Below are 13,777 nucleotides of genomic sequence, written 5' to 3'. Positions count from 1 at the left end.
AACATGTGGGAACATAAATAAAAACAAAATTAATTTCCAGATGAGGGATGTATGCAATGTTTTCTTTTACTGGCATTTATGCTTGCTTATTTGGCTGAAGTTGACAATCAACTCTGCTTATTGCAACAGGGTAGCGGGAGGATGCTAGAACAGTGAAAGTGCCTGTTCAGCTGTGTGTGTATCCCCAGAGGGATGCAAACCCGTGGCAGACACCTTGGGGGGGGGGGGGGGCTGTGCAAATATCAGATGGAGGTAGGGCCCAGGGACAAAGCAAGAATGGTCTTGCCAGAGTAAACCCCTTTGGGGTTTTGGCTGACCCGTAACCATTTAGGAGCTCTTGCTTTGTGGTGCATCTGGTCAGCTGCCCCTTGTCTGGCTGTGCTCTGTTAGGCCCCCTCCTTGCGGTGGGTCCTTGTGGATCTGGGTAGGACTCCATCCTCAGAATGTAAAAGCAGTCCCCCAGGGAAGGAGGTTTTTGCATTTTATGTTTTTCGGCTTGCAAATGACACTAGTGGGTTTTTTAAGGTGATTTTTGGTTGGGAGAATCTCTAAGCAGCTGGATCACAGTGGGCTAAGGGTTGCTTTGGGTTGAATGCTCAGCATTTCTCAGATTTCTTGTGGAGTAAGAAGGGTAGACAACAGATGCCAGAGGCTGTAGCCTCCTGTTGTCCTGTGCATCAACTTCTCATTCCCCTCTGCGTAGTGTGCCTTACTCATGGGCTACACAGTCTGCTTCTGATCTCCCCTGACACTGGGGGTATGAACGCAGTATCTCAAGCTCCTTTTTTTATACATGTGTGTGTATATATTCCCATAGATAGTACAAAGAGATGCTGCTCCAAGCAATGCTATCAGGATGCTTAAGTATGATTCCATATCAGCCCTTAGAGGGGGTCCTGGTCTACCTGGGTACTGAATTTATTGCCACCTTATCCCCAGGGCACCATCAGGAAAGACAATAATGACACCAGCTCAAAGTTGGTGAAAGGAAAAAAAGGTTGATTGGTGTTGGGTGCCCTTATAGTTACATATAATTTTTAAATTTTTTTCTTTTCTCTCTCTGGAAAAATCAGTCCCTGATAGTAGCTTCAGTATATTACAATAGCCAGCCCTTGATGTTGCTGCTTTGAGTCTGTATGTCTAACAAGTCTAAAAATAACTAAATAAATCACTCAAATGAGGCAGTAAGTAAATAGATTTGCCCCCCCCCCCCCCCCCCCCCGTTTATTAATAAACACATGCGCATGAACCTATATTGCTATATTAGAACATGGCTCTGTATCTCCTGTGGGTATAAAAAGAAAAACACCTGGCAAAGAGCGAGGGCAGTAAGGCAAGTACAAAGTTTCCACAGTAAACATATTTGTGTTTGCTGAGCAAGTGTTGCCTTAGGAAGACAGGCGAGGCAAGCAGCTACTGCTGGCTTGCAGAGCCTCAGATTACTAAGCACAGAGAGATGACTCTGACAGCTGCAGATGTGCAGGTTGCAGTTGGATCATACAGGAGAGTATCTGAGAGAAGGGATATACAAGAATCCTTCCCAGCCTCTCTCCATGCTGACCGTACATGTGTAAAGTCCAAATGCACTTCCTCCTTGGAGCTTGCAGTTTGGAGAAAGCAGCCAGGAGACAGCACAACAGTAGAGCTGAGCTTTGGTGGTGGTTTGTTCTGTGGAGGGTTTTTTATTATTATTTCATTTTTTTCTGGGTTTTCCTGCTTGGAGGGTTGTTCCTTGGGATAGCTCAGATCCTGCTCTAATCCTTACCCTTGCAGAATAGCTCTGCTGACTTGCAGAGCACTCCTTTCACAGCATCAGTGTAGAGGTGATTCAAGCAAGCCTCTCCTGGTCATTTAGGGCAAAGCTGAATATGGGGGTAAAGGATGAAAGATCCATGCCCTGGCATAGGATCTCTGGGAAGGGAAGATCAGGGTCTCACTATGACGAGTGTCTCTCATGTGCTGTGAGGTGAGGGTAGCTAAAAAAAACCCAAGTGGATGCATTTGTCACAATGGCTCCTTTTCTTGCCTTCCTATTCCTGTTTGCAAGCTGTGATATACCACCCTCTCAACCACACTGCTATTTCTGCTCCCTCACAGGGTCAGCTGAAATATGCTGAGCAAGGGGCAAAAGGATAACAAAAAAACCTGAAGCACGGTCCTGCCTAACTGGGACACGTCAAGATGTGTGGGTGGGCGTCTCAGGTCTTTCTACACTGCCTTCTAGCTCTGCAAGAGACCCATCAGTTTAGTGAAGGATGATGTCTCTTTAGAATTAAACAAATAGTCTTGCACTGGATTACTACAAAGCCTCCCACCTAACTGCCTCCAGCTGTAGTGGTGCAAAGGAGATGTCAGGTTCATCCTAAAAATGATGTGAGCCCAAGACAGGGAGTTGCATCTGGGGTGAGCTCCTTTAGCGTATTTATAAAGTTTTGGGTCCTCCCACTCCATCAGCCTTGGCAGTACTGTTTTTGCAAAGCTATTGAATAACATATTCAGCTTCACAGCTTTGTTTTACATGGTGATTTTTCTGACCATAAAAGTGAAAACCCTGAATATTGGAATTACTGGTTGGTCTTCACTCTGGGTTTGATATCTAGGGGAAAGAAGATCAGAAGTATTAGAAAGTGCTATGATTCAGTGACACATATATCACTGCACTTGGTTGCATGACCTGCATTTTTCTGCCTGGGATCTGCTCTTGTTTAATTAGAATCACAAAATTATGTTTAGTTAAGTCACAAATGGCAGTGAACTGTCATTTCTTCTGTATATGAAAAACCTTGAATAAACAGCTTGGAGAAATCCTATTAAGTAGACTTGCCATGCCCTATCCCTCCTGGAGAAACTCTACCTGTGCATTAGGACAGGGCAAACTTGAACATTACTGTCCTACTAGTTTCTGATTGCATCTAAATGTTTTGTGTCAGCAGCTACTACCTGCAATGAGATCTCCCCAAAAAGAAACTGCAGGCAGAAGAATACTCCTAGGGCTGACAGAACCCTCCTTTGAGCCAGGACTGCTACTAGGAATCAGAGAGGCATTTTTTCCTCCCAGTATTTTCATTAAAAACTATGTTCAATTGGGATGGGTGTTGTCAGAGATTCGTGGGACCTAGTCTGGCCATATAGGCACAAGAAATTACTGAAAGCAATGATCTGCTAAAGTCGTTTGGCATCCCTGTACTGAAGATGTGTTGCTTTGAAGTTGGAGCTGACCAAGTGAGGGCCATCCTTAGTGTGTCCTTGTTCTGCTGGCGGACAAGCCTGAAGCAATCCCAGTTAATAAGTCCCTCCTGGCTGTCCACAGATGCTATTTCATTGATGAAAACCAGCAGTTAGCATTGCAAGCAGTGGAAAAAGTGGCCTGCCAGACACTTGAAACAGCAGTGAGGGTGGCTAGACAAGTTTAAGCAATAGTAGGGGACGGGTCATATAATTTTGCTGCAGCAATCTATTTCCATTTGGTTCTGCCTTTTGGGGCCCAAGGCAAAGTGTAACTTGCCCATGGAATGATTGTCCAAAGGATAGAATCTAATGAAGCTAAAAATGGATTGTGGTCATTCTCCTTAGCTCTTAAAATAAAACAATGTATAATGCCATTAGACTGTGGAAATAATTAAAAACCCATGCTTAGACACTTGCATATTGTGATTGTCAGACACAAAAGATTAGAGGAAACACGTCTCTACCTAAGCATGTTGTTGCATGATTTCTGGTAGAAAGCAGCTGTCAGAGCCAGCTCCACTGAGGAATTGGACATTTTTTTGGGACATGTATGAAAATTTTGGTTGCCTCATGGTTCTACAGCTATTTTTGAAGTACGTCCCGTGAGGCAACTGGTAATACAAGAGAGCTGCATGTTTTTAAACAAATAAGAGAGTTTAGGTTAAATATTAACTTTTGGTCATTCCAGCTCCGATAGCTTTGGCCTTCAGGTTGATCATTTAATGAGCTCCTTTCCGTTGCTACAGCAACTGCAGCCCTGGAAGACCTTGATGTTCAAGTTGGGGGGGTAGGGGGAAATAAAATAAAGCTTGTCCTGAAATTTGCTTAGGCTTCTATTGATAAGTGTCTGTGCTCAGAGTCAGTTGTTGAGACAAACAAGGCTTGGAAATGTACTGTAGAGTTTAATGCAATCCTTGCACAACCCCATTCCAAACCATCTGCTCTTACGCACTGCTAAAAAAACAAAAAACCCAACCAACCCTAAATTTTGTGCCCTCCTCTGACATGCACTAAGCCATTCAGTGATGTTGTTTTAAGAAAGCAGGCTGGTTTGTTCTTCTTGCAGAGTTATCACTGTACACGACATAATTCTGGCCCATGAGCATGCATGCCCTCAATGTGCCGTGTACCAGCAGAGTGTCTGAGGTGTGATATAAGCTGGCTTTTGGAAGGACAATGTTCATCTGTGCCCCCCTTTCAGCACGTGTTTGCACACAGCCCTGTGCCAGATCTGAGCTGCTTCTTTTCTGTCCCTTTCAAATACAACTTCTGGCTAGACGGTTCTTTCTTCTTGGACTTCCCCCAGTCTCAAAGCATTCAAAATTTCCCCTGAATGCTGGTTCTATTTTACAAGCTCTTTTTGTGATGACTTCTCAGTAGGTGTGAATCAATATCACCTTCTTGAATTCACAGTAAGTGTGCCACTTAATGTCAGATGAGATTTTGGCCACTTGTTTTTACAGCAGTAGAAACCTCCTTAGTTCTGTTTACTTCTCTGAATGTTAATCTTAGCGCTGTTGTTTGAGTTCCCTCTAATTTTCAAGGTCAAGAATTTTTTCTATGTCTAGGCAATTGCATCTCTGATATGAGCAGAGGTCCAGAATGAGATCGTGTGCACTACACACATTTTTCTTTCTAGGTAGAATGCTTCCTCTGTCTCTTACAAAGGTATAAATATTTTAATGAAATGTGGGGCTACAAATATACAGTCAAGTGCTCATCAAAGCTGATGGCAGAGCTGCTGTTGTCTTTAGTGTGCAGCCCCGAGGGTATCTTGTTTGAGTCATGTTTCACAGTTGTTTTTAAATGTAAAGTTTTATGGCCCGATTTAAAGTACAGCTGGCAGGAAATGTTTTTTTTCCTATCCTGAAGAGCACTTGAAACCTTCAAAAAATAGTCCTGCTCCATGCTGAGATGGACTGACAGCTCCCAAACTGGAGAGCAGGAGCAGCCCATTGAAACTAGTTAAAGCCCCAGTAATTTGGATTCTCTTGGAGAAGCTGAGACGTGTTTGAATTCATAGTCTGAACTCAACTCTGAGTCTGCTGTATCAGGGTGAATGGCCTGCCCAAGAGCACTTTGCTACTTCATGTTTTCTCTTCCTGCTCTGGTTCTGAAAAGTACATTGTGGACCTGAGATAACAACAGCATTTTTACTGAACTGTCACTGTGAAAGCTATTCCCAGGAACTGTTTCAATTTCAGTGAGTCTGCATTTTCTGTCAAAATAACATTTTGTCAAAAACCTCCAGACTGTTTCTCATCCAAGGGCCACTGAAGTCAATGAAAAACATTCTTCTTCAAGAGAATTTTAATTACTATTAAGAATACCAGAATAAAAGCTTAACCACATTAGGAATTTGCTCTCTTGATGGAAGTTTTTACTGATCTTTGTTTTTCTGGACTACTGAAAATTAGGAATGGGGCTAATGAACAACCATCTGGACCTCCCCTTGGTTTGAAAAATGGGGTATGAGACTGGTCCATGCCTGCCAGAAGATGTGTTTCTTGATTGCTGCAGTAGCCTAGCAAGTGACAGGCTGTCACAATGGGCAGCCATGACCACATTGCAATACCCTGGGCAGATGTGCGTTAGCAATAATTCACTCCCATACTTTTTTTAAAAAAACAAAACAAACCAAAATCAAGCCCTCAACCAGCAACACAGCCCTTTCCTCCTCCCTTGAAACTTTTGGCTGATATAGCTTCAGGGATTTTAAATATAACTGAAAGAAATTCAAGAAGCAACAGTTGCAACATCATGGGGGGGGGGGAGTGGGTATGAAGAGTGTCTAGTTAAGAATGCATGACAGTAAAAGACAAATGAAATCACCTCTCTGCCTAAATTCTTCCATAGGAATGCATGTGTGCGCGCACACACACACACACACACAAATATCTTGGTGAGCTATTAGCCTGGAAGTTACTCAAGTCTTAGAGCAATCCAATTCTCTCGGGAAGACGAAGAAGAAAGTAAAGCTGCCAACTTCATGCTTCAAGTGGAACAATAATCCTGAACTAAGAGAACAGCTTCCAAGTCTTCAGATGGCGAATTATTTATCTGCTGACATAGAACAATGTGCACTTTGTAGTTGATGTACGAGGTTCCCTGTATGCGCTGCATTAGAAAGGAAGGGGGTGTGGAGTTAGACAATTATGCTCTTTTTTAATGGAGGAAACACCCGCTCCATCCACGACTTTAAATCTATAATTAGCCACAAGGGAATTCAAATGCCTTTGGCAGCCCCTTTTGAGGTGTTTGACTATTATGTTACTAGGGCCAAAGGATGCTGCTGGCAAAAGTTTTCAGAGTCAAAGTCCCAAGATTATCTGCCAGTCCCCAGGACAGCTCCAGCAGAGTATCCCAAAGGACCCCAATCAGCGTGCTCCAATTGCTTTATAATTTTTTCCCTTTCTCTCTGTTTCTGTTCTCTAATTTCTTTGGCTTTTTATTTTGACTGCAATCCTTCATTGCCAGGAATCTTGTCTCCAGGATTGTCTGTAAAACACCTTTTTACCACTGTGCTGTTGAGAGGATAGCAGAAACATGGTCTGTTTCTGGAAAAGGGAAGAGCCATCTTTGAAAGCAAGTCTTTGTCCTAGGATTGCCAAGCCTTGGCCCTGAAACTGAGATAACAAGCCAGGGGCCTGCCTAAAGGCAACTGCTTTTGGGCTTGTTTGCCTGAAGCTCTGTCTAAGGAGAACTGGGCTTATTATTCTACCCGTGAACTATCTGAGGTATCATGACTTTGCAACACCATAATAAAATAAAATCTATGTAATTAGCACCAGTTGTCTAGAGGCAAAAAGACTATATCTCATCACTGAACCTTTGAGTCAACTTTTAATTGCTTTAACCTTTATTATAGATAAGGTTTGTTTGTGGACTAGTTGCATCCTTGTCTATGATCAGAAGACAGGTATTGCTCTCCCCAGCATCCCTGCAGCAGACAAGATGCTGCTGCATGAATTGCCAGAGGCAGGCCCTATAAAATGTCTTTTTATGTTTTCCATAAAAAGCACCCACCATGCAGATTTCCTCCATAGTTTACAATGCCAGGTTATGAGCCATAAGAAGTACTTTGGAGATGTTTAGCAACGTTAAACAAAGCTATCTCCTGATGGGAATAATTTCTCATACCCTGTAGATAAACATCCTCTGCCTGGTCATCAGACTGGTGACTTTACCTGCTCTCTGTGCTGGTTTTCTTTATGGAGGGGCCCAGTGCTCTCACCAGAGTGGCTGCCCCTGCAGCTGGGTCAGGGCCAGGGCACGTTGCGTTGCATTTGCCCATTAGGGAGATCAATATGGGACTTCAGTCTCCGCCGCTTCAGCACCTTTCATTGGAATAATCCTCACGTGCATTTAACACATGAAAAAAGTCCAGGTGCATCCCAGGTTCCCATTAAGGGGAGCAGGTATGTTTTGCCAGGTTGCTTGCATGTAGTGATAACTGTGTGGATGCGCTGCCTCTGCTACTGGAAACTGTGGCTTTTGGTGTATATCCCTCAAATTAGAAGAGCAGCATGAAAAAACACCCCACAACACATGGGGGAATGAAAGGAAGATCAAGGTTGCAAAGACCCCATCACACATTCTAGTGTGAACGAACTTAATGTATCCATTTCCAGAGAGCAAAGTGAGGTGTTTGTTAACTAAATTCCTGTGGATGGGAGGAAGCCATTGTCAGCTCTTGCAGTGTCATTCAGGACAGGAGAAAGCTTTGTGGAAGTGCAAGACAAATGTGATTTGGTGTCAGCAGTTTGTTGTTGGGGTTTTTTCCCCTCCCTAATCTAATGTAAAGACTGGTTCTTGTGATCAGTCTGGGGGTTTACTGGTGGTGCATTGACAAGCCTTTCTTTCATTTAACAAGATAGAACACCAGTTCCAGTTATATTAATCAGGCCAAATGTCAATGAAGCTGATTAAATCCATTTTCTCAGGCTCAGCTCCCTTCCTTGGTTGTTCTTTTGCAAAAGAGCTTTGATTACAATTAGTACTGATTACCATTTTATTGATAAAGGTATTATAAACCATAATTTTATCTTGGAGTATCAGCTTCAGCAAAGAGAGGAACCACAGACACAAAACTTTGCACTGTTTGCTGCATTTAGTCAACCAGCTTGATGCAATAAAAGAGCTTACATATATCTCTTTTCAGAGCCTTTGCTTCCTTGCTTCAGCACTGCAAGCACCTGCAAAAGCTTTGGCAAATATCTAATCACCACCTGTAACGTAACTGAACGGTAGGACCATTCTCAGCCTTCATCACCTTCCCTGGCCTGGGCAGGGATTGCCAAAGTTGCTCTTTGCCTTCACTTTCCTTGAGCTTACACAATTCTGCTGTTTTAAGCGCATTGCAGAACAGCCTGGTGACTGATGAAATACCTTGCAGAGATGACAGGACACAGTGTAGATCTTCACAATACGTTCTCACAAGAGGAGAGCTGCATGTAGCAATGGGCCAGGGTTTGTCAGGAAGCTGCATAATTTTTGACTGACATATTCATGCTACAAATTATGTCATGGTCTGATATTTTGAACAGGAAAAACTCTGACCTTGCACTGCATTCGGGTTTGCATCCAGAATAGTTGTTCATTTGAGCCCTAGAATTTTTTGTCTTAGGCGCTTTCCATCTGATACAACTGGGATTCCAGGACACCAGAAGCATTTTGTGGTGTATGATCAGAGTAATGATCAGTGTGTCTATGATAGAATTGAAGGTAATGCCAGAGCATTTGGTTTGCTGGCACCATGGAAGATCTCTTGCCCCTGTAGAGCTCTGTACAGATAGGTCTCCTTTTTTCAGAATGGGGATGTTGGCACTGCCCATGTTTGTGTTGTGCTGGTAGGACCAACTCTGCTGCAGGCTTTCAGTGGGAGAGGCGTATGCAGGAGTTCAGCTGAACATTGGCTCTGTGGAATTCTGGATTGTGCTACTTCTTACATGCTGCTTCACCTAGGCTCTTTTGAAGGTGCTAAGGTGGAGAAAGCAGCATTTTGCTTCCTTGGAGATATGTGTTTTGGGGACTAAAAAGGGAACTTCCTCAGGAACAGGGGTTTGTAGGAAGGGCTGAGGTGCTTCTTTGGTTCTACACAAACCTCGTCCAGTCTGTGACATTTCCACACAGGAAAGTGGACACAGAAGTAGCTAAACCTGATACTTTCTGTTGTGTTGGTCTTACCAATGTTGCAGGTCACTGTTTTATAAATATTTCATCCCTATAAGAAGGGATTTATTCTTCTCCAAGCTGCAGGTTACAGTGGAATATGATCATGTGGGAGATTTGCCTTCAGTAAAAGAGGGATGAGGTTGTCTAGTTTGGTCCAGGTGCTTGTTTCAATCATTTTTAAAGAGACACTCTGTTTGGCATTTATTTAAAATATGGCTAAATTGTTGGTAATGAAATATTTCAGTGCTTGATGCTAGGTATCTATGTATATGTAAAGCAACACAGGTAACTGCATGATGTGCACCCTAAGTTTTTATATTCAAGTGATATGAGCATGTAGGTACCCAAATCTCCTAAAAGGTCATAGAGTATGAAAGGGAAAGATTTTCTCTTTGCCTTGGATTCTTTCCTTCATCGCTTCCCTTTCCAATAATTTTAGTCCCTTCCTGCTATCCTTGCTGCCAGCTTCCTTTGTGCCAAAAAGCAGTGATGCAGAGAGAACAAAGCAGCCTGATGGCCACCAAAGCAGTGACTGCACCTACACATGGCTCTCTGCTGGGAGCAGCATGTGGCTCCCAGCAGACCTTGCACCTCTTCCAGGACCCATGTGAGTCGTGGTGTTGAGTGGAATTGTTGCAGGTGCTGTGGCAATGCCAGGCATTGACAAATCCAGAAAACCTCACTTCTCTGAACTTGGAGGAGAGTATGTGCTTTCCTGGGCTTGGATCTGGTAGGAATCCAGTTCCCAGTCAGCATAAAAGCAAATGTATTTTGTGCCTTCAATGCCCTGAACTTTGGAAATCTCAGCCTCTAATCTCGTTGGTGTGTGTGGATGGCAAGTCTGTGGTCCCAAGTGAGGCAGTGCCCTGAGACAGCTGACAGGGTTCACTGAACTGGAAACTTGACCCTCTGTAACTCATTTTGGACCCTGTAACTGCTTAGCAAGTCTTCCATTTTAACCAGTGCACTCATGTGGCACAGTTTTAATCCTTCATTGCTTCTGGAGAAGGGTCATTTAAAGTGAAATCCTGGCCTCAGAGGAGTCGGTGGGAATTCTGAAGTGACTTCAGCAGGGGCCATGGCTCCATCTCTCACATCCCCACAAGGGCACTGAGCGAGCGGAGGGGCGAGCGCTCACGTGTATGAAGTGCAGAATAAAGCAGGGGGGTCAGGAGGAGGAAGTCAGGGCTCTGAACTATGCATTAAGCTGCTGCTGCCAAGGGACTCCTGCCAAGGAGAGGAATACGCACTTAACATGCCCCATGCACACAGTCTCTCCTTGCTCAGCGTCAAGGCCACAACGTACCGAGCGGTTTTGTGAGAAAGCAAAACACGCAAGTAAACAGCAGCTGCCTTTAGCTCCAAACTGGTCTCGGTTGGTTGCTCCTGTTTTCTTGTCAGAGGAGTGATTCAGCTAAGGGAAAGGTGATTGAACCATTACCAGAGGGGGGGAAAACACCTATTAAAAGAGAAATAATTCAAAATACTGCAAATGGCTCTCTTGTGTTAGAGCAACTGTTTATCTTGGCTGCTGACCTGTTCTTAGCAATCCTTTCTTTTTTCTGCTGCTGGCAAAACCATGTTCAAGAGCTGTAGGGTGATTCCTGGCCTGGAGGGAAGCAGAGCTGGAGAATTGTCCTTGTCTCTACTCGTACACAGGTTAGCTGGGAGAAACAGCAAACAATGACAGGACACAGCTGAACCAGCTGCAAGTTTTTGGAGGCAAAGAACGCTGAAGGAAGTGAGAAAGGGAAGGGAATGGGATGCTAAATGGAGTAAAAAGCTTAAACTGAGCAATGGAAACTGTAGATTTAAATGTCAGGGTATATTTCTTAACAGTGATTTCTGTCAAGTTGTTGGCTAATCCCAAAGGGAAGTGGTGGAAATCTCATACATGGAGATATTTCTCAAATTAGGTTTTGATGAAGGCAGCAAAAAATACACACTTACAAAAAAACCAGTTGAACTAGATAATCTCAGAGTATTTTCCCATCTCTAAAGTGTGATTTATACTATAAACACTGCCAGACCCCGCAAACTAATCTGTTGTACTAAAAGTGACTCAAACACGATTGCTTATATTTTTATACCCTTCATGATGTTAAACATTTGATTTGCCAGGATGAGTTGAAGTATCCAGGACTCACTTTACTGTGAATGGATTTCATGAACTATAATTACTAGGCAATAAATCCATGCAAATGGGAAACATCTCAAGTCTTGTGCTGGTTAGTAGGAAAGGATAGGAACTGATTGTTTTGAGGGGTAACATTTTTGTGTGAACTTGGAGGGAATTAAAACACCAATGCTGCTTTTGAAGGGCCAGTTGGGGCAGAGGCCACAAAATTGTTCTTTACATTAACAGTAAAAAATGCATTTGCACAGCTATTTCTTGGATGGGAGCTCACACAGAGACAGCTGGTTTTAATTAGGCAAACAGATGCAATAGCTGAGCAATTACAACTTGATCATGAGCCCATGCAAGGCGAGGGGATCTTTAGCAGTCTGTGCTTAAACTGCTTGTGTTGGGCAGGATTAGACCTGCAGATGAGAAATCTTGCAGTCAACACAGCAGTCCTTGGAAGCTGCTGGGAGTAAGACTTTTTCCTGTGGCAGACTCCATTTGTGCAACAGCATACCTCCTTCTGATTTGGTGATGGGTGCAGGCCTTGGGGAACAACCAATTCATTGACTTTGCTGTCATTTCTTCCTGCTTCCAATAGGGAAAAGGATGGAAGAACACTACTAGGTGTATCTCTGGGAAATTCTCTGCCACCATTTTAGTGGAGAGTGCAGGTATTTCTTGTGGGTTGCCAGAGGAGTTTGCTACTGATCAGTAATTATTACCAGCAGTAATTATTATAATGCTCAAAAAGGGGGTTGTGTTACTACAGGAAGAATGAAACTACAATTTCTTGCCCAAAAGAAATAAAAAAATCCAAACTTGAATAAGGATCTATCAATCTGTGACTGGTTTATGTGCAGACTATCACAGTACCAAAGCACAACCCAGGCTTATCACCACACTGAAAGCAAAAATACTCCAGTTGTTAGTAGCAACATGAGTAGAGTTAAGCCCGTTTGATCTGTGACTCTTTATTCAGTGTCTTGAAGTATTATTTTCCTCTTCCTGTTTGTTAAAGAAGATGTACAGGGTATCAATAGGTGAGCAACAACTTCACCTGCATATATACACGCACACATATATGAGTGTGTATATATGTATATGTGTGTATACATATATATATATGAGTGTGGACACACATGTATATATTGTACAGACTATCAAAAGAATTATAAGCTCCCAGTAGTCTAAACTCAGCGTTATCTTCTTATCATCAGTCACTGGAACAATTGCAGTGGAACAATGATCCAGCACTGCTGAGAAGGACAAACACAAACTCAGCAGAGGAAAGACATGCACTTGTTCATTCAAGGAATTGTGGGGAAACCCCAGCCTTTAACTGCTTGTCATAAAAAGCTATGACTTCTGCAGGGGTTTCCTGTCACCACTCCCCACCCCCCATGTCCTCTGCCCCAGGGCAGAGCCTGTTCATTTTGTCCAACAGAATTGAGAGGAAAGTCTTCTCCTAAGTCAGAGTCCAGACTTCAGGCTCTCGATCTGACCCTGAAAATAGCAGCTCTGGCCCATAGGAGGTTGGACCTTCTTGCCTTCTCACTCTGTTTAATATCACTGACAACTCCGTGTAGGAGGATTGTTTCTGGCATATATAAGAGCACTCATGAAGCATTGCTCTGCTGATTAAAATGTGCAAAACAAACCGTGTCAGGTTCTTCCCCCTCCCTCCCTTGGGACAGCCAGGACAGCCAGCTAAGACCCTCTGTGAGACTTTATTAGAAAGAAGAGACGGTATAAGGCACTGTCCCATGGCTTCTAAAGCCACTTTATAAAAGACTGACTCAAACTGCTGCTCCACCAACTTGAGTGTGACCATCCCAAAGCTCTCTGATCCGGCAGTGTCTGGCTTGGTTTCCCTGTGACTCCATGAGAGCAAATCATGCTGAAGTGAAGCTTGTCGGTGCAGGGTGAGAAATGAAAAGGTGACCTCACTGCTGGAGGAAAATATACAGGCTCCTGCCCCTCAGGTGGGGCATTGAGCCTCCCATCTGGTTGTTAAAATTACAACTGTACTCCAGGTTGGCCAGGTTCCCTCCTTCCCCCAGCTGGACCTCACTCCAGGGGGCAATACTGCCCACAGTTCGCTTGCAAGTGTCTCTCTTTCCTCCTCCTTCTCCTACTCCCTTTAGTTCAGATCCTCAAATCCCTCCCTGTGTGGTAAGGAAGGGGATGTGGGGATTTCCCAGGCCTCCCCTCCAGAGATGGTTGATGCTGTTTCAACAGCCCTGCTCATTC

Source organism: Corapipo altera, unplaced genomic scaffold (genome assembly GCF_003945725.1).
Source record: "Corapipo altera isolate COAL_440 unplaced genomic scaffold, ASM394572v1 55, whole genome shotgun sequence".
Lineage (NCBI taxonomy): Eukaryota > Metazoa > Chordata > Aves > Passeriformes > Pipridae > Corapipo > Corapipo altera.
This window is presented reverse-complemented; position numbering follows the sequence as displayed.